Consider the following 26,222-nt stretch of genomic DNA (forward strand, 5'->3'; position numbering starts at 1 on the left):
CTAAAACACACAGGCACCAAACATTAAAGGAATCATCTAACTGGATTTTGTCTTTTATACATTTACCCTTGGTCATAGACTCATTATTTCATATGTGTTCATAAATTCTAATAGTTTCCTAGAACTTTCCAAGTATTATTTCCAAGAGCAAGCTTTCTAAGTGCTGTTTTCCCCCTAAAGTTAAAAAAAAAAACAAAAAGACTCAAAACAAACTATAAGTTCCATAATAAGAAAGTAAGTGGTATTCAGTCATTCACAGAGGTGGGCATATAATATTTTGAAGCTATTTTAAAAAAAGAAAGCAATTTCTCATCTTAATTGTCTCCATTGAGGTTTCTAAGTCAACACTTGGGACTAAATAGATTTTGTGGATTGTTTTTGTTTCTTGACAGAATTTAGGGCAGAGGACTCACTTCAAAACATGAATCTCAGGCCTCCCTGGTGGCTCAGGGATAAAGAATCTGTCTGCCAATGCAGGAGACTGGTTCGATCCCTGGTCCCAGAGAATCCCTCATACCACAGAACAGCTAAGTCCATGTGCAGCAGCTACTGAGCCTGTGCTCTAAAGCTAGGGAACTGAAACTACTGAGGTCCACACACCCTAGAGCCTGTGCTTCACAATGTGAGAAGCCACCAGAATGAGAAGCCCACACATCACAACTGGAGAAAAGCCCCTGCAGCAGTGAAGACCCAGCATGGTCAAAAATAAATAAATAAATCTATAAAAAAACAAACAAAAAAAACATGAATCTCAGTTCACCTGGAGACTGTGTCTTCTTGATTGGATGTTTAGCACTGAATTCACCATTGAGGGTCTCACAGTTGTAGATCTACTAGAAAAAGACGACAAACTTTTGTTTTTGCCATAAAGAAAATTACTTAAGCCATGGAGCTCAAATGGTAGGCTTTGAAACAGAAGTATCTGGGACTGAATTGCTTTCAAATCTCAAGAGTCATTGAGGACACATGACTGCTAGGAAGACTCATGTATGAAATGCCACTTGTCAACTAAAAATATAGTCTCTTAAAGTAGAGAGTTATTTTATTTGGTGAGAATGATAAGGACTCTGAGCCTGGAAGATAGCATCTCAGTAGCTCTGAGAAAACTGCTCCAAGGAAGCAGGAGGGGGAGTCAGGCTATCTACAAGTTCGTAACAAAAGGAGCAGGCAGTCTGAACAGAAAAGATTATTGTGAGGTAAGAAAAATCAGATATCACGTTAAGGAATGTTGCATTCTATGTATGGGAAGATGCAAGCCTCTGGGCTCACCGAATGAACTCCTTTCATAATGCACCTCAGCTATCTGGGGGCAATCCTCTTTCGTTGTTCACCTTAAGGAGTGGCAGATGGCTGCTTCTTGCATTCCCCCAGCTCCTCAGCAGTCATCATGGGGAATGGCATAATCTGCTGGATTGCAGTTTTGGAAGCCCTCATTCACATTTGGAGGCCAGAAATTTCTGATGGCTGTGACATTTCTTGTATATTGGTATGACAGGAGATATTTTCATTTCACACACTTCTGTCCTTCCTCACATGGTTTAATCACCTACACATCCTGCAGCAACCAACATTGTAGTAAATAAACCCTGACACCTCAGCTGGGCTCTTTCTCACTTTCTCTTCTCTGCTGCTAATGTTGTCTATCTGCTAGAACCAACAGTCTCATCACTTACATACTACAAACCTATATGACAATTTAATGGCTCCACAGAAACCCAATTAATGGAAGACAGAAGCAGCTAACTATATGTTCCTCTTTTCCTTCCCTTAGATATTGTACATGGTTCTCAAAGGCCCCATGAAACTCAGCTGTCCACCTCTATACATACTTCGATGTCCCTCTTCCCTATTTCTAGCCTCTCAGTCCTATTTTCTAGAATCACTTCCCAAAATAAACTACCTGTGCACCAATGTTGAATTAGATTTTACTTTCTGTGGAAACACTTTCTTCCCACCAGAGCGTATCATGGTGAATATTACAGGACGAAGAAATAGTATGAGAATAAAGAAGTGGTTTCTTTTCAGGTTGGAAGCTGTTACTACCCAAAAGTTATTGTACTTTTACTGAATACCAAGCATGCAGCAAGAACTTTATATTGTTTATCAAATTGAATCTATTCAATATGCTCTGAAATAGGTATTATGATTCCTATTTTATGGATAAAGAAATTGAGTCTCAGATAAGTATGTAACTTGTCAAATTTGCATAGTTAATGAATTGTTTTCATTCAGGTGCTAAAGTCCTATCTCATTTGCTGCCCCAAGGGCTGCAGCATGTCAGGCTTCCCTGTCCTTCACCATCTCCTGGACTTTGCTCTAACTCATATCCATTGAGTTGGTGATACAATTCAACCATCTAATCTTCTGTCACCCCCTTCTCCTCCTGCCCTCAATCTTTCCCAGCATCAGGGTCTTTTCCAATGAGTCAGCTCTTCATACCAGGTAGCCAAACTATTGGAGCTTCAGCTTCAGTGTCAGTCCTTCCAGTGAATATTCAGGATTGATTTCCCTTGGGATTGACTGGTTTGCTCTTACAGTCCAAAGGACTCTCAATAGTCTTCTCCAGCATCACAGTTCAAAGCAACAATTTTTCAGTGCTCAGCCTTCTTTAGAGTCCAAATCTCACTATATGTACCTTTGTCAGCAAAATGATGTCTCTGCTTTTTAATGTTTTCTAGGTTTGTCATAGCTTTCCTCCCAAGAAGCAAGTGTCTTTTAATTTTATGGCTGCAATCACTATCCACAGTTAATTTGGAGCCCAAGAAAATAAAATCTGTCACTGTTTTCCACTTTTTCCACTTCTGTTTTCCATGCAGTGATGAAACTAGATGCCATGATCTTAGTTTTTTGAATGTTGAGTTCTAAGCAAGCTTTCTAACTTTCCTTTTTCACTCTCATCAAGAGACTCTTTAGCTCCTCTTTGTTTTCTGACTTCAGCTTGAGCTTCATCCAGCCAGGCAATTCACATGATGTACTCTGCATAAGAGTTAAATAAGTAGAGTGACAATACACAGCCTTGACGTACTCCTTTTCCAATTTTGAACCTGTCTGTTCCATGTCCTATTCTAACTGTTGCTTCTTGATCTGCATACAAGTTTCTCAGGAGACAGGTAAGGTGGTCTGATATTCCTATCTCTTTCAGAATTTTCCAGTTTTTTGTGATCCACACAGTCAAAGACAATTTGGTCTCTGGTTCCTCTAAATCCAGCCTTTTCTAAATACAGCTTGTACATCTGGAAGTTCTCTGTTCATGTACTGTTGAAGTCTACCATGAAGAATTTTGAGCATGATCTAGCTAACATATGAAATGAGTGTAATTGTGCTGCAGTTTGGACATTCTTTGGCATTGCCCTTCTTTGAGATTGGAATGAAAACTGACAGCTGAGTTTTCCAGATTTGCTGAGTGCAGCACTTTAATAACATCATAATTAATGAGTAAATACCATAAAACCCAGCTCAAGCCAACTTAGAAACCCATTCTGTTCTAAACTATTCCTGAAATGAGGAAAGTTTTAACTCACGTTCACCTCAACTGAGAATAGATTTTAAATATTTAAACATTTAGTTAGAGATATTGTTAGGAAAATTTGATAGCAATAATACTGAAAGGTAAATGATAGTCCAGTGTAGAATATTGACATGTTTGAAGTTACATGGTTTCCCTAATGTCAAGAGTACGTATATAATATTAAAACATGTTTTATTTTTCTGTTGAAGATATGTAACATTTTTATTTTTCTGTTGGAAATATGTAACAGCTATCTCTATCCATTCAAACCCTTGCTCAGAAAAATCATAACTTTATACCTAGAAAGTTGTAAGTAAATTCCCTTGCTCTGGCATTAACCTAGGACATTCCAAATACTCCAAGAGGTATTCAAAGCATTATGTTAATCAAAGCGCCCAGGCTTATAAACATGAAGAAAAGAAGACCTTGTCTCATCATCAAACACTGCAAATTTAGATGTAATAGCTGGCGTCCACCATCCAATTTGCAACCTGACTTAAAAACGTGTTATCTTCCACCTTTCTGTCATTAGGGGGAGTAGATTTTGCTTATACTGATCAGCTCTGCTAACATTATTTTCATTTCATTTAACAATATTCCACCAATTCTGGAGGAGAGAGCCTGTGATTTAAAAATTTACTCTTGGACTACCCTGGTGGTTCAGTAGTTAATAATCTGCCTTGCAATGAGGGGACAAAGGATCAATCCCTAGTCTGGGAATATTCCACATGCGGCGGGGCAACTAACCCCATGCACCAAAAATACTGAGCCCTCATCCAGTAACTACTGAAGCCTGTGTGCCAAGAGCCTGTGCTCTGCAATGATAGAACCCACTGTGACTAGAAGCCTACAGCTAGAGACTAGGCCCCTCTTGCCATAACTAGAGAAAGCCGTATGGCAACAAGGACCCAGAACAGTAGTAAATAAATAAATAAAAATTTCACCAATGCAGACAGGTTTTAAAGAAGAAACCAGCCATATAAAAGTGCAACTTTGTTTACATTTAAAAAAAAATTCCAATTAAGTTTAACATAGCCAGGTACAGGAATCACAAGATTTTGATAGAGCAATTTGGTTAAAGAAAAGTCTCTGGATTGATTGCCACAATCTACAATTTTTCTATCAGACTTAGCACCATTTAACTAAGCAATCTTAGGCATGAAAGAACCTTGACAATACAGATTCCATGCCACCAATAGCATCACAGAAAAAGAACTCACATTTGTTTAAGACCTAGACTTCTTAATTGCATAATTTCAACTAATCTTCAAGCCAACTGTATGAGATAGATGACATTGTTCTCTGAAGAAATCAATATTCAGAGAGGTTAAATAATGTTTCAATAGGATGGCGCTAGTGGTAAAGAATGCGCCTGCCAATGCTGGAGATGCAAGAGATGCTGGTTCGATTTCTGGGTCGGAAAGTTCTCCTGGAGAAGAAAATGACAGCCCAATCTACTATTCATGCCTGGAGAATCCCATGGACAGAGGACCCTGGCAGGCTACAGTCCATCGGGTTGCAAAGAGTCGGACACAACTGAAGCAACTTAGTATGCAAGGGTCACACTGTGTGTAAGTGACAGAACCAGGATGTGAACACAGATCATGAGGACCTCAAAGTCCTCAACTGCCATAATCATATCTCTGCATTTTTTAACTAGTGAATTGCTAAGGTTTGTCATGCATATCTTTAGATTGGATTCAACTTTCAAGTCTCTCTCTATTCAGTGTTGCCATTTAGTATACTTGTGGCTTCTAGTAACTGAATAGAAACTTAAAAGTTGCCTAAATACTTGTGACTCAATATGTAAGAAGTTTGGGCATCACCCTTGTTGGTTAGAAATGCAGACTCTCAGGCACTGCTTCAGCTTTCTAAAGCCGAATCTAAATGTCACAAGGTCCCCAAGTGCTTGAGAAGCACTGGCTTAAGTGATAAGAATTATGTTTTGTTTATCAATTATTTTTAAATTTATATTTAATTGGAACATAATTTTTACAATGTTGTATTCATTTCTATTGTACAACAGTGTGAACTAGCGATATGTATACATATACACTCTGCTCTCTTGAGCCTCCCACCCACCCCATCACACTCCTCCAGGTTATCACAGAGTACCTGAGTTCTCTGTGGTATGCAACAACTTTCGACTAGCTATCTATTTTACACATGGTAGTGTACATTTGTCAGTGCTACTCTCTCAGTTTGTCCCACCCTCTCCTTCCCTTGCTGTGTCCACAAGTCTGCTCTCTATGTCTGTGGCTCTTCCTGCCCTGCAAATAGGTTCATCAGTACCATTTTTCTCGATTCCATATATACGCATTAATAGACAATATTTGTTTTTGTTTTTCTACTTAATTCTGTATGACAGAGTCTAGGTTCATCCATATCTCTACAGGTGACCTAGTTTTGTTCCTTTTTATGATTAATATGCCATTGTATATGTTGACTCACATCACAAGAGATGCTTGTTGGTGCTTCTAGGAGCAGTTTAACAGACCAAGTTGGAAATCAAATTCCAGCCTCCCCCACCCTTTCCCTTCTCCAGCTCCAGTGCGCTGCTCATCTGCTTCATTGGCTGCAGCTGATGCGAGCAGTACATTCTTTCATGGCATGTCCAAGGATAGTTAGGCAAAGAGTGACTATTGCTTTTAATGAGGAAAGATAATTCCTTCAAGTCTCATTGTCCACAGTTTGGTTGCAAGCCTCCATCCTAGATATACAAGAACCTGGTAAGTTTTGTATATGAAATTGCAATATCCTTCTCGAGGGTGCAACTAGTAAGAATGGTTCATGCATGCTAAGTCACTTCAGTCATGTCCAGTTCTTTGTGTCACTATGGACCATAGCCTTCCAGGCTCCTGTGTCCATGAAATTCTCCAGGCAAGAACACTGGAGTGCGTTGCCATGCCCTCCTCTGGGAGATCTTCCCCACCAGGGATCGAACCCTTGTCTCTCATGTCTCCTGCATTTGCAGGCAGGTTTTTACCAATAATGCCACCTGAGAAGCAGTAAGACTGGTAGGAGAACTGATGTAAAATAGGTGCCCAATGTATGTATTGCCCAGAAGAAGTAAGAACACCCTACTAACGATGATCCTTAGTCCTGGCATTTCAGCCACAGGATAAGGTATTGACAGTGAGACTGGGTAAACACAGACCCTTCATTTGAAAGTGTCTCACAAGACCCTGAACTCCAGGCTTTGTTTCCAAGGGTTAGTACACCTTCCCTAACCAATATCTTCTCCTTTCTCTTCTGTTCCTCGTCAGTGACACATTGTTGCCTTCAGAAAGGCAGTTTTGAAATATGATTGCTGTGCTAACAGTCCCATTTTTCAGGCTTTATTTGCTTTAACACAATTTATGAAGGCTTGATTATCTCTGTATAGCCTGAGTTGCTAGTCACACCATTGATTCTCCTGATTGATTGATTATATAAGGCATATTCCAGTGGGAAAATAAAAAGTCCTATCAAAGAAACACAGGTAACACAGGAGACCCCCGTTCATATACATTTTTTAGATTAAATTTTTATTTTTTTGTACAATTTTAAAAGTTACTTTCTATTTATAGTTATCACAAAATATTGGCTACATTATACAATATGTACTTGAGCCTATCTTACACCCATTAGCTTGTGCCTCCTACTCCCCAACCCCTATGTTGCCCCACCGCCACTGGTAACCACTAGTTTGCTCTCTATATCTGTGAATCTACTTCTTTTTTTGTTATATGTTTTAGATTCTCTATATAAGGGATATCACATAGTATTTCCTTTTCTCTGTCTGACTTATTCACTTTTAGTGGTTGTCATTCTTATTACCTGACACATCTTCATCCCTTTAGGATAGCAAGTGCGGATTTTAAAAATCTGTATGTTGTAAATGAATTTTGAGTAGCCTTTAGGGAGAACAAAATTGCTTTGCCCAGATACGTGGGAAATTCCAACTTCAACATTGACTTCAAATCAAAATAAAGCTCAAAGATTTTGTGCCAAAGTCAGATACTGTGCTGTTTGATACAGCATTAGCATCCTTTTTTACCATTCAATCTAATGAACATATCTAATGTATACATGGATCAGTTCAGTTCAGTTCAGTCGTTTATCCGACTCTTTGTGACCCCATGAATCGCAGCACACCAGGCCTCCCTGTCCATCACCAACTCCAGGAGTTCACTCAGACTCACGTCCACTGAGTCAGTGATGCCATCCAGCCATCTCATCCTCTGTCGTCCCCTTCTCCTCCTGCCCCCAATCCCTCCTAGCATCAGAGTCTTTTCCAATGAGTCAACTCTTCACATGAGGTGGCCAAAGTACTGGAGTTTCAGCTTTAGCATCATTCCTTCCAAAGAAATCCCAGGGCTGATCTCCTTCAGAATGGACTGGTTGGATCTCCTTGCAGTCCAAGGGACTCTCAAGAGTCTTCTCCAACACCACAGTTCAAAAGCATCTATTCTTCGGCGCTCAGATTTCCTCACAGTCCAACTCTCACATCCATACATGACCACTGGAAAAACCATAGCCTTGACTAGAAGGACCTTTGTTGGCAAAGTAATGTCTCTGCTTTTCAATATACATGGATATCTTAGTTCAAACGTTTTATAGCTGAGTCATCATTTACTAAAAATATCAGCATATTCAGTTCATGTTTTGATTTTCATTCTTTTATAGTGATCCTTATATTACAAATGGTACTCCCTTGGACCCATTCCCTTTGAATAAATATTCCATAATGAATCAACTTGTTTTATTCAAGTTAAAAAACCTTCACATGTCCGCTACCATACTGAAGAGCAGTTGCTCTGCATTCAGGTTTCTGTCTCACTCACAATTTTAAGGAAATTTATAGTAAAGCCCTTCCATTTTCTGGCAGTTATTTCTCAATCCAAAACACTCATGGCAGAAGGACATGGATTTTAAAAAGAAAAATAATATTTAGTTTTTTTTTCATTGTATTGCATTAGCTTTTCTTACCTGAAGGAAATCATTCACATCCTATGGAAAGATAAATATTTCTGGAGTATAAAAATAGTAAACAAAGCAACCTGCTGCTCCTGGCACACTGCTTGCTTTGGATCTCAGCTGAGTCTCTGTTCACCTTGGACCCAAAACCAGTCTTTTTCTCTGAACGTCACTAACTTTCCAGTAGGCGTCACTCATTTTCACAGTCCAGGAGAGCATATTATTTGCATGCTTTTCTTTGTCTCCATGTAGATGGGTACTAGTGAAAAGAGTTCAAAGGTTTGGCATACAAAATTAATTTTCAAAATTCGTCTGGACTCTGTATGATACTGGAGACTTTCTATAGCTGATCCTTATTCACTTTTCTATCAAATTCTAATTTATCTCTCTAAATTATTTTCAATTCACCCCAAACACCAAATTCTCACTCATTATCTTATTTCACTGAATATAATGCTCGCTCACATACACTCTTTAATATGTGTAATTTAGATTATACTCTTACCTGTAATTTGCTAGGGAAATAAAATGATAATCATCATCATCATCATAGTAATAGTATTCATAAAAATAAGTAACATTAACTTGTTCCTTAATTTGTTCCAGGTCCTAGGATAAGCTCCTTAATACACATATTTATGTAATCTTTAAGATAGTTGCATAAATTAAGTACAATCACTATCCTAATTTTTACATGAGGAAACAGTAATTTTAACAATTAATTGAGTTACTGAAAGTCATTGGATTAGTCACAATAAGATATATGAATTAGTGCCATGAAATTTTAAAAAGTTAATTTCGGTATGTTAAGAACTTTTTAATATTTATTTTTATGAATTTATTCATTTGCTGTGTTAGGTCTTAGTTGCGGCACACAGGATCTTTGATCTTCATTGTGGTGTGTGGGATCTAGCTCCCTGACTAGCAGTCAAACTCAGACACCCTGCATTGGAGCACAGAATTTTAGCCACTGGGATCACCAAGAAAGTCTGAGTATGTTAAGTAAATAAATCTTTACTTCTCACATGATGTCACACATGGGCAGGAGAGTAATTTTACATCCCCCTGGCATCTGAAACATGGACCTCCATGCTGTTACTTCAAAGGAAGAGAAGATTGAAGAAGACACATGATACCTGCTTACAATTACCACCTTTCTGAAGTGACACCATTACATCTGCTTGGAGTTCATTTTTCAGGACAGGTCTCAGCATCTCACCCTAACAACAAAGAGACTGGAAATTGCAGGAGAATGAATGGAGAATTTAGAGACCACTAGTGCTGCACTTTATTTTTTGGGGCTCCAAAATCACTGCAGATGGTGACTGCAGCCATGAAATTAAAAGACACTTACTCCTTGGAAGGAAAGTTATGACCAACCTAGACAGCATATTAAAAAGCAGAGACATTACTTTGTCAACACAGGTCCGTCTAGTCAAGGCTATGGTTTTTCCAGTAGTCATGTATGGATATGAGAGTTGGACTGTGAAGAAAGCTAAGCATTAAAGAATTGATGCTTTTGAACTGTGGTGTTGGAGAAGACTCCTGAGCGTCCCTTGGACTGCAAGGAGGTCCAACCAGTCCATCCTAAAAGAGATCAGTCCTGGGTGTTCATTGGAAAGACTGATGCTAAAGCTGAAACTCCAATACCTTGTCCACCTCATGCGAAGAGCTGACTCATTGGAAAAGACCCTGATTCTGGGAGGGATTGGGGGCAGGAGGAGAAGGGGACCCCAAAGGATGAGATGACTGGATGGCATCATCAACTCGATGGACATGAGTCTGAGTGAACTCCGGGAGTTGGTGATGGACAGGGAGGCCTGGTGTGCTGCAATTCATGGGGTCACAAAGAGTTGGACACGACTGAGTGACTGAACTGAGTGACTGACTGACAGTCACTGACATAGTCCACCATTCTGGACATCAAACATTTCACTTGCTCCTTTGATTCCTCTATACAGAGTACAATCAATCCCACCACAAAGGACACAACCTCAGCCCTTTCCAGCTCAAGGTCCAGAATTGCTGAGTATTGTACATTAGTCCATGTAAGACTCCTTTCAGTCTGAAGATATTTAAACTTTAAAATGATCAAAAAATAAAAAAATAAAATGATCAGTTTTCTTTCCCCCGGGTTCCTAATACACAAAAGTGACGCAGGGATGGGATAACCAAAATAAACGGTCCCCTTTGAAATGGGAAAAAAATAAATCTGCATTAGGGTGCAATGCAACTTTCCTATTACCATCAAACATTTGGTATATGTAAGAAAAGCAAGACAAATGCCATGGTTTTTCCCTTTACTTAAAAATTTTCAAAAAATGAAATGATTCTTCATTATTTTCCAAATTTACTGAGGAAGATTTTTATTTTTTCAAGATTTGTATAAACTTATGGGTAAAGAATCTACCTGCAATGTAGGATCCCTCGGTCATGTCCCTGGAGGAGGGAATGACAGCCCACTCCAGTATTTCTGCCTGGAGAATCTCATGAACAGAGGAACCCTGGTGGGCTACAGTCCATTTAGCAAAAAGTCAGACATGACTACTTCATGAATTTAAACATATTTTATACATATTGTGCTTAGTCGCTCAGTTGTGTCAGACTCTTTGTGACCCCATGGACTGTAGCCCGCCAGGTGCCTCTGTCCATGGTGATTCTCCAGGCAAGAATATCGGAGTGGGGGGATCTTCCCGACCCAGGGATTGAGCCCAGGTCTCCCGCATCGCAGGTAGTTTTTTTACTATCTGAGCCACCAGGGAAGTCCTTAAACCTGTTAGTATCCTAACTGATAGTTAATGCATGCCTGCATTATACAATCTCAGCATATTTAAATTGGTTCTTGAGTCCTTTTGGCATTATCTGTGTAGTTTCTGGAAGGCTCTAGGGATGTTTTAGTGGACAGAGCTAGAAAATACATTTTAAAAGTAATATACATCTTGAGTTCAACACTTTTTGTCTCTTTTATCAAGTACTTTTTTTATATGTTTTTAATTTTTTGGCCATACAATGTGTCTTGCAGCCCTACCAGGGACTGAACCCATGCCCCCAGCATTGGGAGCACAGAGACTCAAGCACTGGAGCACCAGGGAAGGCCCTCATTTTATCTCTTAGTGAAACTAAACATTTATTTATCTATTTTAAACCATAATTCAATTTTACAGTGGCAGGGAAAATATGCCAACCTTACTGACAATTAAATTATTACTATATATTATTTGGGGCTTCCCTGGTGGCTCAGATGGTAAAGCGTCTGCCTGCAGTGCGGGAGACCTGGGTTTGATTCCTGGGTCGGGAAGATCCCCTGGAGAACTATGGAGATAAATTGTATTTAGAAACTACTATGAGAAAAAAATTTTTTTCAGTATGATTATACTGTATACTCAATATAAAGTTATTGGTTTTGTTTTCCCTTACATGTTTTAGATCTGTTTATTACATTCTATTTTGATGTATAATAATCTAAAATATTTGCATGATTCCAAAAGGAAATTTAAACTAGATTCAGTTCCTCTTCTCTCCACTCATTCTCTCCCAATACATATAGTACTTAAAATATGGTTTATATATTCATTTGAAACTATGATTTGACAGAACATGCATATGTTGGTATTTACCTCTAGCTTCACAAATAAACAGTGCCGTATTGAGACACGTTTATCCACCTACAGTTTTCACTTAAATTCTTAACTCTTTAGGAGTATCAGTATATAATCCTTGTGCCTTATTATTACTGCATATTACAATGATGTAATAGCAATAATGCCTGCTATTTGGGGCACTGTATTGAGTTTATTAAATTAGCAATATATTTATCATGCTGATCCTTCCTAAATAAGAACACGGTATGTATTTTGATTCATGTTTTATTCAGAAGTGTTTCAAAGTTAATATATGGATTTACACTTCTCATTTTAACCTAGATATTTCCATTTTTGTCCTTTTTGTTATTATAATAATTAGGTTATTCTCTTATAACAATTTTTTCTTTGTATACATGAAGGCTAATAATTAAAATTCAGTTAGTTTCAAGATAGACTTTCCTTGATTCCTTCAACAAATTATCATATGTGTGTGTATGTTTGTATGTATATATATATGTATATATACACTGCTGCTGCTAAGTCGCTTTAGTTGTGTCCGACTCTGTGCCACCCCAGAGACGGCAACCCACTAGGCTCCTCTGTCCCTGGGATTCTCCAGGCAAGAATTATGGAGTGGGTTGCCGTTTCCTTCTCCAGTGCATGAAAATGAAAAGTGAAAGTGAAATGGCTCAGTCGTGCCCGACTCTTAGCAACCCCATGGACTGCAGGCTACCAGGCTCCTCCGTCCATGGGATTTTCCAAGCAAGAGTACTGGAGTGGGGTGCCATTGCCTTCTCTGATATATATATATCATATACGAATACAGGTACTTCTAATTTTTCCTCTCTAATTCTTATACCAATTGTTTTTGCTAGTCTATGTTGACTGAAGATAGGATTTTTCCCTGATTTGCTCTTAATTTTAATGGTGAAGAATAAGTGTTTTTGTCATTAAGAAAGAGGATAACTATTGGTTTAAGGTATTTATTTTATAGGGCTTCTCTGCTGGCTCAGACAGTAAAGAATCTACCTGCAATGCAGGAGACCCAAGTTCCATCCCTGGGCCAGGAAGATCCCCTGGAGAAGGGAATGGCTAGAATGGCTACCCTCTCTAGTATTCTTGATGGGGAATTCCATGGACAGAGGAGCTTGGTGGACTATAGTCCATGGAGTCACATAGAGTCAGACAGGACTCAAGCGACTTAGCATACACACACACAGTCTGCGTGGACTGTCATAAAAGGATATCACAGACTAGATGTGTTAAACAAAAGAAACTTACTTTCTCACAATTCTGGACTTGCAGGCAGGGCTGATTTTGTCTGAGGCCTCTCTTCCTGGCCTACAGATAAGTGACTTGACTTCTTACTGCATTTCATGTGGCCTTCCTTGTGAGTGTGTGTGTGTCGTGATGGGGGTGGGGGTGAGGGGTGTGTGTGTGTGTATGCATGTGCACACATGCATGCAAGAAAAGAAATCTGATAATCTTTCTCCTCTTATAAAGGCATCCATCTTAATAACTAGTGTGTCCTGGTTTCAGTCCCACTATGCCTACTGTTTTTTTTTTTTCCTTTTTCCTTAAGAACTTCTTCCCTCCAATTTTTTTGTTTGTTTGCTTTGTTTCACAAAAGAATCACCACTTTATTTCTTTTTCATTTGACTTCATAGCTTAAGGGAGTATAATGTTTAAAAGAAATTTCATCTCCTTTACAAAGTAAAACACTAAGCAAATGTGAAAATTATTAGCATTTTAATAATCTTTATGAATGTTGATGTGGAAAATTGAGATAATTACATAAACCAGTGGCCCCTGATATTTACAATATATATAATTTTTTGTATACTCCTTTTTTGGGGAAAGCTTTTATCTGAATTTAACTTTGTTTTTTAAAAAATAATAAACCATTTTCCTATTTTGATAATAGTTACTAAACTTGTACAACAAATTTTGAATAATTACCAAGGGTCACACACAGTCCTAGGCACTGAGGAGTCAGCATTCAACAAAATATACACAAATCCTTGCCCTCATGGAGTTTGGTAAGAAGAGGCAGGCAGTAAATATTATAGATATGTTAAATATCTAGTATGGTGATGCATACAATCATGTTGGAAAGGAGATCTAAGTGGGAGGAATTCCAGTTTAATCAAGTGTGACAGTTGAGTAGAAAACCTAAACAAGATATATGACAGTTATCTTAGGGGAAGTTCATTTCAGGCAATGGAAAAACACACGCAAAGACCTGAACTGAGACCATGTTTGTCAAGGAGCAAGGAGGTTATAGTGGCTGGAGGAGTATCATGAGGAGAAATGAGTAGAAGACATTAGAAAGGCAGTTATGTGGGTCCTTGTCTATTGAAGGACTTGCCTTTTGCCTTCAGAGAGATGCAAGCAACTAAAGAGTTGAGCAAAGCAGCAACATGGCCTGACTCATGATTTAACAAATTTACTCTGGATGCTGTATTGAAAATAGAAAGACAGGAAGACCGCAAGGAAATAGACATTAGACCAGTGAGGGTGCTACCTTGGAAAACAAGGGGAGAAATTATGGTGACTTGGATCAGAAACATGGAGATGGAGTCCATATTGAGAAGTTGTCTGGTTCTGAATATATTCTGAATATAGAGTTATGAGGATGTTAACATACTGGATGTAACGGATGGCAGGAAGAGAAGAGTTAAGAGTAACTCCAGGGGTTTTGTTTGCTTATGTGTTTGACAACAAATGTAAAGAGGACTTGCCATTTACTGAGATGAAGTAGGTGTGAGACAACACATATGTTAGAGGCAATTAGGATAATTAGTATGCATGTATGTTTAGATGTTAAGTAGGTAGGTAGATATCTAATTCCAGGATTGAGAGGCTGGGACATAAACATTTTGAGAGTTGTCAGTAAATAGATGATAGTTACATCTGCCACACAAGATTATATCACAAAGGGAGGGTGAATAATGTAAAATGAAAAGAAAGTAAAATGTCAAAGGAAAAATTGGAGATTCTGATTAGATGCAATAACTTTTATGAAACTGTTATTATCATTCTCTTACCAATTATTTATTCCAGTACTTCCTGATTCTATTAATATATTACACACATACCAACTTACACAATGACTGAACATTTAGTTCCTGACAGAAGAAATAAATTCCTATTTATGCATCAAAAATTGTGTGCTTTTTAAATATATATATATATATTTTTGCTGTGCTAGGTCTTAGTTGCAGCATATGGGTTCTAGTTCCCTGACCAAGGATCAAACCCAGTCCCCCTCCATTGGGAGCGCAGAGTCTTAGCCACTAGACAACCAGGGAAGTCCCCAAAATTGTGTGCTTTAAGGCTAATTTGATTCTAATACATCTCCTGTTTCAGTCTTGGTAAATTTTTATATCACTCATTTCAGTTCAGTTCAGTCGCTCAGTCATGTCCGAACTCTTTGCCACCCCATGGACTGCAGCATGCCAGGCTTCCCTGTCCATCACAAACTCCTGGAGCTTACTCAGACTCACATCCATAGAGTCGTTGATGCCATCCAACCATCTCATCCTCTGTTGACTTTATATATCCTTAAGTTTATTGATTTCATGAAGTTTCTGAAGTGTGATAGTTTTGTGCTTTTTCAGCCTTTATTATTCCAGATTATTGTCTTTTTTCATTATTTTTGAGTATCATTTTGTGATAAGCAACTGATGACTACAGTTTTTAAAACAAAATATAAGTGAAGGGAGTCCATATTCTAATTTTTTGAAGCAAGAGCATCTATCTTTATATGATCATAAAACCAGCATTAAGAATGTTTGTCCATAATAGGAACAGAAATGTCTGTATTGAAAGAGTAGAAAAAGACATAAAGGAAGAGAGACTCCTTGAATAAATAAATAGAACTGCTAAGAGGTTTTTCCTAATTTTGGAATTAATTGGAAAAGAAGAGTCTTAGTTAAGACTTAATTTTAGTTGATATTTAAAGAAAAACCCTTTCTATTAGTATAATTGTATGAAAAAAGCTTGCATTATGGTAACATTATAAGTGCTTCTAATCAGGAGAATAACATATGTGGTCCTATATTTTCTTATGTCTGTAGAGGTGAAGGTAAGGAGAAAATCTGAAACAGTCTTCTTCTGTTCAGGCTTTAGTCCAGTTCTTATTTGGTGACAAAGTCTAGTCAGCATCACACTTAACACTATACACATTATCTTGACAAATAATTTGAAATATTACTAAAATGCCTTGGATTCATTAACCAATTTATTCATCACATTTTTTATTGAGTGCCTTCTGTGTGCTCAACAACATTTTGGATGCTAAGAACTTTGTAGAGAGTGAGTGCATGTATATGTACGGCAGAGTTCCTTTGCTGTCCACCCGAAGCTATCACTAGATTGTTAATTGGCTATACCCCAATATAAAATTCGGAGAAGGCAATGGCACCCCACTCCAGTACTCTTGCCTGGAAAATCCCATGTACGGAGGAGCCTGGTGGGCTGCAGTCCATGGGGTCGCTACAAGTTGGACACGGCTGAGTGACTTCACTTTCACTTTTCACTTTCATGCATTGGAGAAGGAAACGGCAACCCACTCCAGAATTCTTGCCTGGAGAATCCCAGGGATGGGGGAGTCTGGTGGGCTGCCATCTATGGGGTCGCACAGAGTCGGACACGACTGAAGCAACTTAGCAGCAATATAAAATTAAAAAGTTAAAAAAAATAAATGGTAAATTGCATTGGAATAAAAGAAACTTGCATTTTAGCAACAAAGAAAGAAATATATGAATACATATTTTAAGATATGTTGTGTTTTAAAAAGAAAATACAAAAGAATAAAGGGAGAAAGGTGGTGTCATGGCTAAGAATCCACCTGCTATTATGGGAGATGCAAGAGACGAGGGTTCCACCCCTGGGTCAGGAAGATCCTGGAGGAGGAAATGGCACCCTACTTCAGTATGCTTGCCTGGAGAATTCCATGGACAGAGGAGCCTGGCAGGTTACAGTCCCCGGGGTAGCAAAGTTTCAGACATGACTGAGCACAGCACATACATAAAGGGATAAATAGTGACAGCCGTGGGTGACAGAGATCTGAAAAGTCCTCTAAGAAGATATTTGAATAACAGCTAATGATGAAAAAGACCTAGTATACACACACACACACACACACACCATGGAGATTATTACAAAAAAAGGGAAGTTTTGCAATAAATATGTAAGTGTTCCCTCATTCATCTAGGAAGCATTTACATAATAACTCCTAGATGCTGTAATTCAAATAATACAGTAAATTCTTGAAGCTCTTATTGTGTCTTGGTCTAATGAGCATTCTTATCAAGCTTTAATATTAACAGCAGTACCGGGAGCTGCGAGTTGAGTTGGGTGCAGCAGTTTTTCTTCATTAAGAACAAGTCTCCTGCTCATTAGGAAGAGGTAGGTGGTTGCCTCTGTTCCACTCCTGTTTTTTTCTGTATCTTTCTGCTGCTTGTCCTTATTATGCAGAGACTTATATAATCTTTGTGAAACTTTTTCTGTGCCCAGTCACTTCACTGATGGGACACCTCTGCCCTTTGCACTCTTTTCATACCTTTTCCACCTCCTGCACATTTTGAATTGTATGCAGTTCCTGCAATTTCAATAGTCTTTCTTGTATACTTTCAGTTTCCTGTAGAATGTACCTCATTAACTTGTCTTTTCCTCAATGTCATCATCTGTTTTTATGTTATGACCTATTTTTAAACAACCTTTTAATTTTAGAGTAGTTTTAGATTGACAAAAAGTTGTGAAGGTAATAAAGAGAGTACTTATATAACCCACAACAATTTCCCTCATATAATTAGCATATTGCATTGTTCAGTTCAACTCAGTTCAGTTCAGTTGCTCAGTCGTGTCCAACTCTTTGCGACCCCATGAATCACAGCACACCAGGCCTCCCTGTCCATCACCAACTCCGAGTTCACTCAAACTCATGTCCATCGAGTTGGTGATGCCATCCAGCCATCTCATTCTCTGTTGTCCCCTTTTCCTCCTTCCCCCAATCCCTCCCAGCATCAGGGTCTTTTCCAATGAGTCAACTCTTCGCATGAGGTGGCCAAAGTATTGGAGTTTCAGCTTTAGCATTGTACAATATGTTAATTATAGGGGAACAATGATAATAATTAATGAACCTTTATTTATACGTTGTTGTTAACTAAAGTCCATACTTTAATTACGTTCTCTTAGTTTTTACCTAATACATAGTCTTTCCCAATCCCATCTTGTATATCACATTGCTTTAGTTGTCCTGTCTCCTCAGGCACTTGTTGGCTGTGACAGTTTCTCAAACTTCCCTTGTTTTAATGACCTTGACAAATCTGAGATGTACTGGTTAGATTTTCTGTAAAATGCTCCTCAGTTTGAGCTTATCTGATATTTTTCTCATGATTAAATTGTGTAGGGATTTTGAGAGGAAGATCACAGAGGTAAAATTCCTATCACAATACATCAAAGATACATACTACAAGGTGACTTACCGCTGCTGATGTTGACTTTGATCACCTGGCTAGAACAGTATTTGTCCAGTTTCTCTACTGTAAAGTTACTCTTCCCCTCTCCTTTATATACAGTGCTTTGTGTATTAAGTTACTAAGCACAACAGCCTACACTAAAAGAGTGGGGATTGTGATCCACTTTCTTAAAGGTAAAGTGTATACTTAAATTATTGGGAATTTCTCTGCACAGATTTGTCTCTATCTATCTGTCTACGTCTATATTTTTCAATTGTTAATTTATGTTAATATGGACTATTGGATACTTATTTTAATTATTTTGCTTCTCAAACTGTTAATTGTGTTTTATTATCTTGTCCCACTTCAAAAGCAAGGGAAAACTTCCTGCCTTTTATTCTTTTCTAATTTTCCTCTTCTTTGTCAGAGGAAGCCTATTTTGGGAGGTTACTTTGCATTTTGGGGTTTAGGGGCTGTTTTTTAATCATTTGTTAAACTTATGAAGAAGAAAGCCCTGCCAGGATTTTCTTTGGGGACCCCAAAAGACCCCCAATTTTTTTTTAATACATTGATGGCAATACTTCCCATCATCTCATTGGTTCAGGAGAAGTAAAGAACTGAATCTGGGACTTTCTGGTGGCACTAGCGGTAAAGAATCTGCATGCCAATGCAAGACATTCAAGAGACATGGTCTCGATCCTTGGGTTGGGAAGATTCCCTGGAGTAGGAAATGGCAACCCACACAAATATTCTTGCCTGAAAAATTCCAGGGACAAAGGAGTCTGGCAGGCTACAATCCATGTGGTTGCAAAGAGTTGGACACAACTGAGCACGCACACACACAAAGAACTGAACTAAGAGGCGGAGGAAGGCCAGAAGCAATGAAGTTCCCTGCCTGATGAAACGGAGAAGGCAATGGCACCCCACTCCAGTACTCTTGCCTGGAGAATCTCATGGACAGAGGAGCCTAGTAGGCTTCAGTCTATGGAGTCGCATAGAGTCAGACACGACTGAGCAACTTCACTTTCACTTTTAACTTTTTATGCATTGGAGAAGGAAATGGCAACCCACTCCAGTGTTCTTGCCTGGAGAATCCCAGGGATGGCAGAGCCTGGTGGGCTGCCATCTATGGGGTTGCACAGAGTCGGACACGGCTGAAGTGACTTGGCAGCAGCAGCCTGATGAAAACACCTTCATGGATGGGCCAAAGATTCAAACCTGCAACTGTTTTGTTTTGTTTTTCCCTATCACATATTTAGAAAGTACTCTTCATTCTCATTTTACACATTTTTCATAATCTAATTTCTCTACAGTCTCTTGAAATCTCATGTCTATTCCATCATTTGTTGTTGTCACTCACATCCAACTCTTTGTGACCCTGTACACGGCAGCACATTATGCTTCCCTGTCCTTCACCATCTCCCTGAGCTTGTTCAAATTCATGTCCATTGGGAAGATGATGCCATCCAACCATCTCACCCTCTGTTGTCCCCTTCTCCTCCCGCTTCAATCTTTCCCAGCATCAAGATTTTTCTAATGAGTCGACGTTTTGCATCAGTTAACCAAAGTATTGGAGCTTCAGTTTCAGCATCAGTCCTTCCAATGAATATTTAGGACTGATATCCTTTAGGATTGAATGGTTAGATCTTGCTATCCAAGGGACTCTCAAGAGTCTTCACCAGCATCACAGTTCAAAAACATCAATTCTTCAGTGCTCAGCCTTCTTTATGCTCCAACTCTCACATCCATACATGACTACTGCAAAAATCATGACTTTGACTACATGCCAGCTTTGTTGGCAAAGTTATATCTCGGCTTTTTAATAAGTTGTCTAGGTTTGCCATATCTTTTCTTCCAAGGAGGTCTTAATTTCATGGTTGCAGTTACCATCTGCAGTGATTTTGGAGCCCCCCAAAATAAAGTTTCTGGCTGTTTCCATGGTTTCCCCTTCTATTTCCCATGAAGTGATGGGACCAGATGCCATGATCTTCGTTTTCTGAATGTTGAGCTTGAAGCCAACTTTTTCACTCTCCACTTGCACTTTCATCAAGAGGCTTTTTAGTTCCTCTTTACTTTCTGCCATAAGGGTGGTGTCATCTGCATATCTGAGGTTATTGATATTTCTCCCGGCAATCTTGATTCCAGCTTGTGCTTCCTTGAGCCCAGCGTTTCTCATGATGTACTCTGCATGTAAGTTAAATAAGCAGGCTGACAATATACAGCCTTAATGTACTCCTTTTCCTATTTGGAACCAGTCTGTTGTTCCATGTCCAGTTCTAACTGTTACTTCCTGACCTGCATATAGGTTTCTCAAGAGGCAGGTCAGGTGGTCTGGTATTCCCATCTCTTTCAGAATTTTCCACAGTTTATTGTGATCCACACAGTCAAAGGCTTTGGCATAATCAATAAAGCAGAAATAGATGTTTTTCTGGAACTCTCTTGCTTTTTCCATGATCCAGCAGATGTTGGCAATTTGATCTCTGTTTCCTCTGCCTTTTCTAAAACCAGCTTGAACATCTGGAAGTCTGTCTGTTCTAACTGTTGCTTCTTGTCATGCATACAGGTTTTGCAGGAGGCAGGTCAGGTGGTCTGGTATTCCCATCTCTTGAAGAATTTTCCAGTTTTTTTGTGACCCACACAGTCAAAGGCTTTGGCATAGACAATAAAGCAGAAACAGATGTTTTTTCTGGAAATCTCTTACTTTTTCTATCATCCAGTGGATTTTGGCCATTTGATCTCTGGTTCCCTTGTCGTTCCATCATTCCTCTAGAACAGATTCTAAAAGTTTAATGGTTTTTTTTCCCATTATATTATCAAAATTCCAACACGTGAGCAGCATACTTCATACAAATGACCTAAGTCCTTGGTAAGCTTTGTTTTTACTGGTAAATCACTGTATTCTTCACCAGAAATACTGATGAGAGATATATAAGGGGGCCCTCTGTGAGTCTCTTGGGCTCAAATATAGGTTTTTCTTGACACCATTGTGTATCAGAACAAATTACCTGTCTTGGTAATCAGGATTAAATTATGATGACCCCCTTTCTCTGCTTTGGTCCACTCACCTAAGTATTTCAGGTCAGGGGCATTATTAACTTCAAATGTAATGGAAATTTAGCTTATTAATGCTGCTTAAAAGCCTACAATGTTACAAATTTACTGGTGAAATAAACTTCAAACCTTTAACTTCCAGAACATTTTATCTGAATTTGCTTTCACAGTTGTTAATGTGTTACCTTGTATTTTAGGTATCTGAACAACTACCTTATTTCCTTTAGTAACTGAGAAATTAATTAAAGCCGATTCTGCATTTTAAGTTATCTGGCATGCTTATCATGATATAAGAATTGATATACATTTTTTTAATAGGTCACTGAAATACATCATTTCCAGTTACCATGTTTGTTATGTTAATAGTCTTAAGAAAATTTACTACCTTCCTTTCTTCTTTCCTTACTTTATTATCTGATAATATCCTGAATGAGATTATAGAACAGCAATAACGACAATGGGAACAAAATGACACTAATAGGTGCTAAAGAAAGTTTGGACTTCATTTATTAATAATATCTCAATATTAGTTCATTAATTGTTACAAAGGTACCATAATAACGTAAGCTATTAGTTAATAAAGAAACTGAGTGTGAGGTGTATGGGACCTTTGTACCATCTTCAAAACTTTATTTTATGTAAGTCTAAATTTATTCTAAAATGAAAACAAGTTCATTTTAAAAGTTTGTTAAAAGCCACTAGGTAGCTCGAACAGGGTGTGGAATACTGGCTGCAGCCCTAGCAAGAAGGATGTCAGAAAAAGACAGCTGTGGCAGCTAGGATCAGCACCAGGAGGACTTTGGGGCAGAAAAAGAGGGCGTTCTAGAGACTGAAGATATTGAAAGGGACTGATCAGACCATTAGACACACATGGGTATCAGGAGCCATGTTTCTGCTCTGTTCAAATAAGGACCAAAGATGGAGGCAGGAAACAATGAAGACTGATGAACAATTGGAATGAAGATGTGGGACAAACTTACTTTGAGGCATAATCTATGAAATTACTGATCTGCAATATTTGAAAACATGAAGAATTCATGGAAATCAAGAAAAAGACTGAGAAACTGTTCCCAATAAATGAAATGCAGCATGGGATTCTTTTGCTCTAAAGAACATGACAATTGGCAATTACTGTTTCTACTCTTGCTAAGTCTTCAAAAGAAAAAAAAAAAAAACTGGAAGTTAAATAACATTATGTTCCACTTTTAAAAATTTGTACCTTATACATACACTGCTTTTTTTTTCTCATAATAGACTAGAGAGAAATATTAGCTCAGACTACATAAGAAATTTAAAAATTATAAAATAAGTTTGATATCATATGTTCCAGATACATCTGACATTTTCCCCAGTCATTCTGAATTATTATCTGCATGTTTTCTTGAGTAATTCTTTATTTATTCTTTACAGTCTTTCTACCTTAGTTGAATATGCTTTTTTCTTGTTGCTCAAATAAATTGTTGACTTAAATTTGAACTCTAATCAATTTCAAGATGGACAAGGTCACTTGAATTTCAATTAAAATTGATCTTGGCCTGTACCTGAGTTCAACACCTTCATAAATTCTATCCTTAGAACATTTCTGTCATTTTTCTTATAAGAACCAAACTAAAAGTGGAATGAAATAATCTTACATCATAAGATGTTTAAAAATTCTTTGTCCTCTTTCTATATTTCTTTTTTATTCTTTATGTATCTTTCTTTCCCTCTTCCTTTATCTTCTTTGTTTCTTTCTCATAAGAGCACAATTATTTCATTTGTGTACTTTCATTTAATGGTACTAACATTTACAATAATTATAGAAAAGAAAATTACTTAAGCAAAACATTTTATATTATTTTCTTTGACCGTAGTCATAGGATTAAAGGCAGTGGACATGAAAATCTCTAAGGAAACACTCTAACTAAAATATTTTGGAGTAGAGAACATAGAAATGATTTATGTTACTTATCCAGAAAGACTGGCATGTTTGAAAATCAAGTAGTACATTTTATGATACACTGATCACTCAGAAGAAAATAAAGGATAATTTATCAGGAAATTATTTCTAATTGGGGCATTTTTAGAATATTGAGATTTTAAGCAAAATGGTTTCATGATTTTTTTTTTGTAAAACACAGTTTAAGAGACTGAACCCAGATCAACTTGGTCACTCTTTCAACAGCTGAGACAACAGCCCAACAGTGGGCCTACAGTTGTAAATATTCAGATTTATTCTACTTTGCAGCCTAGAGGAAGTAGCTGAGAAATGGAGAACAGGAGAACTGACCTTATAACTTCACCTTACACTTGACACAGCAAGCAGAAATTCTATTCTTTCTTCCAAGATACTATCCTTCAGCCATACCCCAGAGTTTATTTCTAACTTCCCCTTCCCTCCAATCCTGATAGCCCTTAGTACCTAAGTACTATTTTTTCTCCTTTGAATAAATTCTCTTTGCCCTTTCTCAATCTGCTTTTATTCACTCTTAGATCATTGGAGCAGTCTACTCTCACTTCTGGAATATTGAAAATGTTTTTATTTCTACACTTGCTTCCTTTCAAAACTTACTGAGGATTACTACTTAGAGTAATTTTCCTAAGATACTGCTTTTATTATAGCTCAAAACTCACTATTGTCTACTGAAAATTATCCAGATTTCTATGTGGCACTCCAGTCACTGCCATCAAACTGCCATCATCTCCTTTCCAGGTTTAGTTTCCATTACTCCCATAAATGGACCTTCAACTCTAGTTAAACAAGTCTGCTTATGTCCTTCTACCTACTGTCCTATTTATCATGTATGCGTCCTTATTTATTTTAGCTTCTTATCCATTATATAACTAACACTTCTACCCCACCCTACTCCCATCTCCTTATCAAAACTGTGTCAAACACTAATATTTAATTTAAATTATTTTTATTTTTGCCTTTCTTATAAGGACTCAACTCAAAGAAACTTTTCATTCTTAAACACCTAGAAGAATTGTTAAGTTGTGTTGTTCATTTCATATTTTATTTGTTAGTTTACATCCTTCATATTTCTTCTTATATATAGTGGAAGACTCAGGTATTATAGTTTTGTACATATCTGACCTTGCTGAGAAGAAACTACATTTCTGAGAATTGCCTTTCTTTATATTGTCTGACTTTTCCTAGATCTGAGCAGGCACAGGTACAGCTTGTTATTGAGAGGTCATCAGGTAGAGACTGATGCAGGTTGCAGTATGTCCTCATGAGTTTCAGTTTATCTTTACAGATTCTATTTTTCCCCCCTCCTCCACTTCTTATCCAACTCTCTTTTCTGTCTGCTAATCCCGTTGACACCTACTGTCTTTAGGCCAAAAATGCAGAGGCAAAAGTCGTGTGTTGTCATCACCAGCAGCCGAGTGTACTAATTCCAGAATCACAAGTAAAAAAAAAAAAAAAAAGAACAGTATAAGTAAAATGGTAAGAGAATAGAAAATGGGATATATTAATATTTTAACATTCAATTAAAACTGAAGAAAGCAGGCAAAGAGGGGAAAACAAGAAACATTACAATGAATAACATACACAACTTAAATGACAGAGCTTGTCAAGAGAGGATGAAAAATAAGACCCACCTATAGATGATTACATGCTTTCCTAGTGACTCAGATGGTAAAGAATCTGCCTGCAATGCAGGAGACCCAGATTCGATCCCTGGGTCTGGAAGATCCTCTGGAGAAGGGAATGTCCTGGAGAATTCCATGGACAGAGGAGCCTGGTGGGCTACAGTCCATGGGGTTGCAAAGAGTCGGCATGGACTGAGTAAGTAACAAACACACACATAGATGATTGCAAAAACAAGAGAGAGAAAAAGGAAAGCATTTTAAATATAAGAATTCAGCTTAAAAGCAAAGATATGGAGAAAGATACTCTGTAAACATATCAAAAGAAAGATGCAATAATTAAATTTATTTCAGACAAAGCAAGCTCTAGAGCAGGAAAATTATCAGAGATAAACAGAAGAAGTATATAATGATAAAAGGGTCAGTTGTTGAAGAACAAATCTTCATGTGTATGTGCCTAATACCAGAGCATTAAAGAATGTAGAACAAAAACTAATAAAAAAGCAAAAGGAAATGGGCATATCCAGCACATAAAAGCTAGTAAAGGCATGAAAATTGCAAGTGTAGCTGCTCAGTCACATCCAATTTGTTTGTACTCCACGGACAGACAACAGCCCACCAGGTTCCTCTGTCTTTGGGATTCTACAGTCAAGAATACTAGAGTGAGTTGCCATTCCCTTCTTCAGTGAATCTTCCTGACCTAGCAATCAAGAATGGGTCTCCCACATTGCAGGCGGATTCTGAGTCCCCAGGGAAGCCCAGGAAAGGCATAGCTCAACTTAATATCACCAGTGATTAGCAAGATCAAATAGGCATTTATAGGACACTTAACCAAACAACAGCAGAATACATTCTTCTCAAATTCCCTTAAAACATTTATTCAGATAAACAACACTGTGGGTCATAGAATATAACACATGTGAAAGAATAGAATTCAAGCAATGTATTCTCACAGACCTCAATGGAATTAAACTAGAAAATGAAAGGAAAATAGTTGAAAATTACAAAAACATTTGGAGATTAAAAAATGCAGTTCTCAATAACACAAGTCAAAGAAAAAATATGAAAAATGTTTTTAGCTAA

This window comes from Bos javanicus, chromosome 2 (assembly GCF_032452875.1).
Source record: "Bos javanicus breed banteng chromosome 2, ARS-OSU_banteng_1.0, whole genome shotgun sequence".
Lineage (NCBI taxonomy): Eukaryota > Metazoa > Chordata > Mammalia > Artiodactyla > Bovidae > Bos > Bos javanicus.